Raw genomic sequence first — 8,584 nt, forward strand, 5'->3', positions numbered from 1 at the left:
CCCAATTCTTTCTCAGCCTCGTCTCCCCTACCCTATAATCCTTTTATCACCTCCCCTCCTCACACCTGGTCTAGCTTACAGTTTCATTCTGCGACTAGCCCTCCCTCACCTGCCCAGCAATTTCCTCTTAAAAAGGTGGCTGGAGCTAAAGGCATAGTCAAAGTTAATGCTCCTTTTTCTTTATCCCAAATCAGATAGCATTTAGACTGTTTTTCATCAAATATAAAAACCCAGCCCAGTTCATGGCTTGTTTGGCAGCAACCCTGAAATGCTTTACAGCCCTAGACCCTAAAAGGTCAAAAGGCCATCTTATTCTCAATATATATTTTATTACCCAATCCACTCCTGACATTAAATAAAACTACAAAAATTAAATTCCGGCCCTCAAACCCCACAACAGGATTTAATTAACCTCACCTTCAAGGGGTACAACAATAAAGTAGAGGCAGCTAAGTAGCAATGTATTTCTAAGTTGCAATTCCTTGCCTCCACTGTGAGACAAACCCCAGCCATATCTCCAGCACACAAGAACTCCAAAAGCCTGAACTGCAGCTGCCAGGGGTTCCTCCAGAACCTCCTCCCCCAGGAGCTTGGTACAAGTGCCAGACATCTGGCCACTGGGCCAAGGAATGCCCACAGCCTGGGATTCCTCCCAAGCTGTATCCCATCTATGCAGGATCCCACTGAAAATTGGACTGTTCAACTCACCTGGCAGCCACTTCCAGAGCCCCTGGAACTCTGGCCCAAGGTTCTCTGACTGACTCCTTCCCAGATCTTCTTGGCTTAGCAGCTGAAGACTGACACTACATGATCACCTCAGAAGCCTACAGGACCATCGCAGACACTCTAGGTAACTCTCACAGTGGAGGGTAAGTCCGTCCCCTTCTTAATCAATATGGAGGCTACCCACTCCACATTACCTTCTTTTCAAGGGCCTGTTTCCCTTGCCTCCATAACTGTTGTAGGTATTGATAGCCAGGCTTCTAAACCTCTTAAAGCTCCCCAACTCTGCTGCCAACTTAGACAATACTCTTTTAAGCACTCCTTTTTAATTATCCCCACCTGCCCAGTTCCCTTATTAGGCTGAGATATTTTAACTAAATTATCTGCTTCCCTGACTATTCCTGGGCTACAGCCACACCTCATTGCTGCCTTTTCCCCCAGTTCAAACCTCCTTCACATCCTCCCCTTGTATCTCCCTACCTTAGCCCACAAGTATAGGACACCTCTACTCCCTCCTTGGCAATGGATCATGCACCCCTTACCATCCCTTAAAACCTACACCCTTATCCTTCTCAACATCAATATCCCATCCCGCAGGACACTTTAAAAGGATTAAAGCCTGTTATCACTCACCTGCTACAGCATGGCCTTTTAAAGCCTGTAAACTCTCCTTACAATTCCCCCATTTTACCTGTCCTGAAACCAGACAAGCCTTACGGGTTAGGTCAGGATCTGCACCTTATCAACCAAATTGTTTTGCCTATCCACCCCATGGTGCCAAACCCATATACTCTCCTGTCCTCAAGAACCCATTATTGTGTTCTGGATCTCAAACATGCTTTCTTTACCATTCCTTTGCACCCTTTATCCCAGCCTCTCTTCGCTTTCACTTGGACTGACCCTGACACACATCAGGCTCAGCAAATAACCTGGGCTGTACTGCCACAAGGCTTCACAGACAGCCCCCATTACTTCAGTCAAGCCCAAATTTCTTCCTCACCTGTTACCTGTCTTGGCATAATTATCATGAAAACACACGTGCTCTCCCTGCCGATCATGTCCGACTAATCTCCCAAACCCCAATCCCTTCTACAAAACAACAACTCTTTTCCTTCCTAGGCATGGTTAGTGCAGTCAGAATTCTTACACAAGAGCCAGGACCGCACCCTGTAGCCTTTCTGTCCAAACAAGTTGACCTTACTGTTTTAGCCTAGCCCTCATATCTGTGTGCAGCGGCTGCCTCTGCCTTAGTACTTTTAGAGGTCCTCAAAATCACAAACTATGCTCAACTCACTCTCTACAGTTCTCATAACTTCCAAAATCTATTTTCTTCCTCATACCTGATGCATATACTTTCTGCTCCCCGGATCCTTCAGCTATACTCTTTGTGGAGTCTCCCACAATTACCATTGTTCCTGGCCCAGACTTCAATCTGGCCTCTCACATTATTCCAGATACCACACCTGACCCTCATGAATTTATCTCTCTGATCCACCTGACATTCACCCCATTTCCCCATATTTCCTTCTTCCCTGTTCCTCACCCTGATCACATTTGGTTTATTGATGGTAGTTCCACCAGGCCTAATTGCCACACACCAGGAAAAGCAGGCTATGCTATAGTACAAGCCACCAGCCCACCTCTTAGAACCTCTCATTTCCTTTCCATTGTGGAAATCTATCCTCAAGGAAATAACTTCTCAGTGTTCCATCTGCTATTCTGCTACTCCTCAGGGATTATTCAAGCCCCCTCTCTTCCCTACACATCAAGCTCGGGGATTTGCCACCACCCAGGACTGGCAACTCTTAACTCCCTCTTAGAGTGGATAGATGATCTTTGCTGGCAGGGGACCCTCCAATACTTTCACCCTGATGAAGTTCTATTCTTTACTTTTATACTCACTCTTATCCTCATTCCCATTCTTATGCCACGCTCTACCTCTCCTCAGCTATCTCCACCACACTATCAACCTTACTCATTCTCTCCTAGCCATTTCTAATCCCTCCTTAGTGAACAACCGCAGGCTTTCCATTTCCCTTTCTTCCAGCGCCTACACCAGCTGTCCTCGCCTTACATGCAAACTAGTCAACATCTCCTGTCTCCCTACACTCTGAACTTCCTTTAACAGCCCTCACCTTTACCCTCCTGAAGAACTCATTTACTTTCTAAACAGGTCCAGCAAGACCTCCCAGACGTCTGACATCAGCAAGCTGCCGCCCTCCTCCGCACTTACTTAAAAAACCTTTCTCCTTATATCAACTCTACTCCCCCCATATTTAGACCTCTCAAAACACAAACTATTCCTGTGGCTACTCCTTTATGTATCTCTCAGCAAAGACCCACTGGAATTCCCCTAGGTAACCTTTCACCTTCTCAATGTTCCTTTACTCTTCATCTCCAAAGCCCAACTACACACATCACTGAAACAATTGGAGTCTTCCAGCTCTGTATTACAGACAAGCCCTCTATCAATACTGGCAAACTTAAAAACATTAGCAGTAATTATTGCTTAGGAAGACACCCTGTATTTCACTCCATCCTTGGCTACCTTCCCCTTGCTTGTCAGACTCTCCTCCCAGGCCCTCTTCTTGTTTGCTTATACCCAACCCCATAAATAACAGTGAAAGGTTGCTTGTAGACACTCAATATTTTCTCATACACCATGAAAATCGAACCTTCCCTTCTACACAGTTACCCCATCAGTCCCCATTGCAACCTCTGATGGCTGCCACCCTAGCTCCATCCCTAGGAGTCTAGGTAAAAGACACCCCTTTCGGCACTCCTTCTCATCTTTTTACTTTGCATCTCCAGTTTTGCCTCGCACAAGGTCTCTTCTTCCTCTGTGGATCCTCTATCTACATGTGTCCACCTGCTAATTGGACAGGCAATGCACACTAGTTTTCCTTACTCCCAAAATTCAATTTGCAAAAGGACTGAAGAGCTCCCTGTTCCCCTCATGACACAGACACAACAAAAAAGAGCTATTCCACTAATTCCCTTGTTTGTCGGTTTAGGACTTTCTGCTTCCACTATTGCTGTCAGTACTGGAATAACCTAGGATATCTAATTAGAGAGTGCCTAAGGGGGTTCAGCATAATTACTTGCTTGGTTGGCAAGTTTTTGGGCTCTATCCTTGAGTTTATGTTGTCATACACCAGGCCAGATTGATTTAGGTAAAAACAACACTCTTCACTTAAGAATATACAGTCTTCGTTTTTCAGCAGTGAGTAAGTCAAGGCCTCTGCGGTTTTGGAGGACAACTGCAGCTAAAGAGTCAACTTAGGCCTGGAGGACCGATAAAGTTTGTGATATGTCTATGATGCTAGCAGAGAAGTCATTAGAGAGGCTATGGAAGGTCGTGACAGAGGTTCACTGATTATTTGAAAAGTTTGTGTCTCTGTCTCCTTCAGTTCCACACTGATGTTAGTTTTTTCTTGTCTTCTGCTAGCTCGATCATCCCAGGTCAACATCCCAGGTCAATTCCTGCTGTGCTGGCAGCAGGAATTTCAAGCCAGTGATTCATAGCTTGCTGGGCACCATGGGAGTGGGACCTGCTGAGCGAGACTACTTGGCTCCCTGGCTTCAGCCTCCTTTCCAGGTAAGTGAACGGTTCTGACTCGCTGGGGTTCCAGGCACCACCAGGGGATGAAAAAAAAAATTCCTGAAGCTGGCTTGGTGTCTGCCCCAATAGCCGCCCAGTTTTGTGCTTGAAACCCAGGGCCCTGGTGGTGTAGGCTCACCATGGAATCTCCTGGTCTGCAGATTGTGAAAGCTATGGGAAAAGTGTAGTATCTGGGTGGGATAGCACAGTCCCTCATTGCTTCCCTTGGCTGGGAAAGGGAGGCCCCCTGCTCCTTGCACTTCCTGGGTAAGGTGATGCCCCACCTTGCTTATGCTCGCCCACTACAGACTGCACCCACTGCCTAACCAGTCACAATGAGATGAACAGGGTATCTCAGTTGGAAATGCAGAAATCACCCACTTTCTGCATAGGTCTCACTGGGAGCTGCAGACTGGAGCTGTTCGTATTCGACCATCTTGCCAGAACCCCCAACAAGAATATTTTTTAAACAAAGTAAATACCAACATACTCCTGGAAAAAAAAAAAAATACACATTCGCTCTCTGCCAAGAAGCAGCAGCATGGGGTTCACAAATAGTTGGATTCCTAGTAAAGATTCTGCCCAGCTGAAAGTTGGCTTTGAAAATAATGCGACCAGGGTGGGTGGAGCCAAGATGGCCAAATAGGAGCAGCTCCGGTCTACAGCTCCCAGCCTGAGCGATACAGAAAATGGGTGATTTCTGCATTTCTGTTTGAGGTACCGATTTCATCTCACTAGGGAGTGCCAAACAGTGGGTGCAGGACAGTCGGTGAAGCGCACTGTGCATGAGCCGAAGCAGGGCAAGGCATTGCCTCACTCAGGAAGTGCAAGGGGTCAGGGAGTTCCCTTTCCTAGTCAAAGAAAGGGGTAACAGATGGCACCTGGAAAATCGGGTCAGTCCCACCCTAATACTGCGCTTTTCCAACGGGCCTGGAAAACGGCACACCAGGAGATTGTGTCCCGCACCTGGCTCAGAGGGTCCTATGCCCACGGAGTCTCACTGATTGATAGCACAGCACTCTGAGATCAAACTGCAAGGCCACAGCGAGGCTGGGGGAGGGGCGCCCGCCATTGCCAAGGCTTGCTTAGGTAAACAAAGCAGCCAGGAAGCACAAACTGGGTGGAGTCCACCACAGCTCAAGGAGGCCTGCCTGCCTCTGTAGGCTCCACCTCTGGGGGCAGGGCACAGACAAACAAAAATTCAGCAGGAATCTCTGCAGACTTAAATGTCCCTGTCTGACCAACAGCTTTGAAGAGAGTAGTGGTTCTCCCAGCACGCAGCTGGAGATCTGAGAATGGACAGACTGCCTCCTAAAGTGGGTCCCTCACCCCCAAGCAGCCTAACTGGGAGGCACCCCCCAGTAGAGACAGACCGACACCTCACTTGGCCAGGTACTCCTCTGAGACAAAACTTCCACAGGAACTATCAGACAGCTGAATTTGTGGTCTCACAAAAATCTGCTGTTCTGCAGCCACCACTGCTGACACCCAGCCAAACAGGGTCTGGAGTGGACCTCTAGTAAACCCCAACAGACATGCAGCTGAGGGTCCTGTCTGGTAGAAGGAAAACTAACAAACAGAAAGGACATCCACACCAAAAACCCATCTGTACATCACCATCATCAAAGACCAAAAGTAGATAAAACCACAAAGATGGGGAAAAAACAGAGCAGAAAAACTGGAAACTCTAAAAAGCAGAGCACCTCTCCTCCTCCAAAGGAATGCAGTTCCTCACCAGCAATGGAACAAAGCTGGATGGAGGATGACTTTGACGAGTTGAGAGAAGAAGGCTTCAGATGATCAAACTACTCCGAGCTACCGGAGGAAATTCAAAACAATAGCAAAGAAGTTAAAAACTTTGAAAAATAATTAGATGAATGGATAACTAGAATAACCAATGGAGAGAAGGGCTTAAAGGAGCTGATGGAGCTGAAAGCCAACTATCGAGAACTACGCGAAGATTGCAGAAGCCTCGGCAGCCGATGCGATCAACTGGAAGAAAGGGTATCAGTGATGGAAGATGAAATGAATGAAATGAAGCAAGAAGGGAAGTTTAGAGAAAAAAGAATAAAAAGAAATGAACAAAGCCTCCAAGAAATTTGGTACTATGTGAAAAGACCAAACCTACGTCTGAATGGTGTACCTGAAAATGACGGGGAGAATGGAACCAAGTTGGAAAACACTCTGCAAGATATTATCCAAGAGAACTTCCCCAATCTAGCAAGGCAGGCCAACATTCAGATTCAGGAAATACAGAGAACGCCACAAAGATACTCCTCGAGAAGAGCAACTCCAAGACACATAATTGTCAGATTCACCAAAGTTGAAATCAAGGAAAAAATGTTAAGGGCAGCCAGAGAGAAAGGTCGGGTCACCCACAAAGGGAAGCCCATCAGACTAACAGCTGATCTCTTGGCAGAAACTCTACAAGCCAGAAGAGAGTGGGGGCAAATATTCAACATTCTTAAAGAAAAGAATTTTCAACCCAGAATTTCATATCCAGCCAAACTAAGCTTCATAAGTGAAGGAGAAATAAAATACTTTACAGACAAGCAAATGCTGAGTGATTTTGTCACCACCAGGCCTGCCCTAAAAGAGCTCCTGAAGGAAGCACTAAACATGGAAAGGAACAACCAGTACCAGCCACTGCAAAAACATGCCAAATTGTAAGACCATCGAAGCTAGGAAGAAACTGCATCAACTAATGAGCAGAATAACCAACTAACATCATAATGACAGGATCAGATTCACACATAACAATATTAACTTTAAATGTAAATGGGCTAAATGCTCCAATTAAAAGACACAGACTGGAAAACTGGATAAGGAGTCAGGACCCATCAGTGTGCTGTATTCAGGAAACCCATCTTACATGCAGAGACACACATAGACTCAAAATAAAGGGATGGAGGAAGATCTATCAAGCAAATGGAAAACCAAAAAAGGCAGGGGTTGCAATCCTAGTCTCTGATAAAATAGACTTTAAACCAACAAAGATCAAAAGAGACAAAGAAGGCCATTACATAATGGTAAAGGGATCAATTCAACAAGAAGAGCTAACTATCCTAAATATATATGCACCCAACACAGGAGCACCCAGATTCATAAAGCAAGTCCTGAGTGACCTACAAAGGGACTTAAACTCCCACACAATAATAATGGGAGATTTTAACACCCCACTGTCAGCATTAGACAGATCAATGAGACAGAAAGTTAATAAGGATATCCAGGAATTGAACTCAGCTCTGCACAAAGTGGACCTAATAGACATCTACAGAACTCTCCACCCCAAATCAACAGAATATACATTTTTTTCAGCACCACACCACACTTATTCCAAAATTGACCACATACTTGGAAGTAAAGCTCTCCTCAGCAAATGTAAAAGAACAGAAATTATAACAAACTGTCTCTCAGACCACAGTGTAATCAAACTAGAACTCAGGATTAAGAAACTCACTCAAAACCACTCAACTACATGGAAACTGAACAACCTGCTCCTGAATGACTATTGGGTACATAATGAAATGAAGGCAGAAATAAAGATGTTCTTTGAAACCAACGAGAACAAAGACACAACATACCAGAATCTCTGGGACACATTCAAAGCAGTGTGTAGAGGGAAATTTATAGCACTAAATGCCCACAAGGGAAAGCAGGAAAGATCCAAAATTGACACCCTAACATCACAATTAAAAGAACTAGAAAAGCAAGAGCAAACACATTCAAAAGCTAGCAGAAGGCTAGAAATAACTAAAATCAGAGCAGAACTGAAGGAAATAGAGACACAAAAAACCCTTCAAAAAATTAATGAATCCAGGAGCTGGTTTTTTGAAAAGATCAACAAAATTGATAGACTGTTAGCAAGATTAATAAAGAAGAAAAGAGAGAAGAATCAAATAGATGCAATGAAAAAGGGGATATCACCACCGATCCCACAGAAATACAATCTACCATCAGAGAATACTACAAACACCTCTATGCAAATAAACTAGAAAATCTAGAAGAAATGGACAAATTCCTCGACAAATACACCCTCCCAAGACTAAACCAGGAAGAAGTTGAATCTCTGAATAGACCAATAACAGGTTCGGAAATTGTGGCAATAATCAATAGCTTACCAACCAAAAAGAGTCCAGGACCTGATTAATTCACAGCCAAATTCTACCAGAGGTACAAGGAGGAACTGGTACCATTCCTTCTGAAACTATTCCAATCAATAGAAAAAGCGGGAATCCTCCCTAACACATTCTATGAAGC

Source organism: Nomascus leucogenys, chromosome 4 (assembly GCF_006542625.1).
Source record: "Nomascus leucogenys isolate Asia chromosome 4, Asia_NLE_v1, whole genome shotgun sequence".
Classification (NCBI taxonomy): Eukaryota; Metazoa; Chordata; class Mammalia; order Primates; family Hylobatidae; genus Nomascus; species Nomascus leucogenys.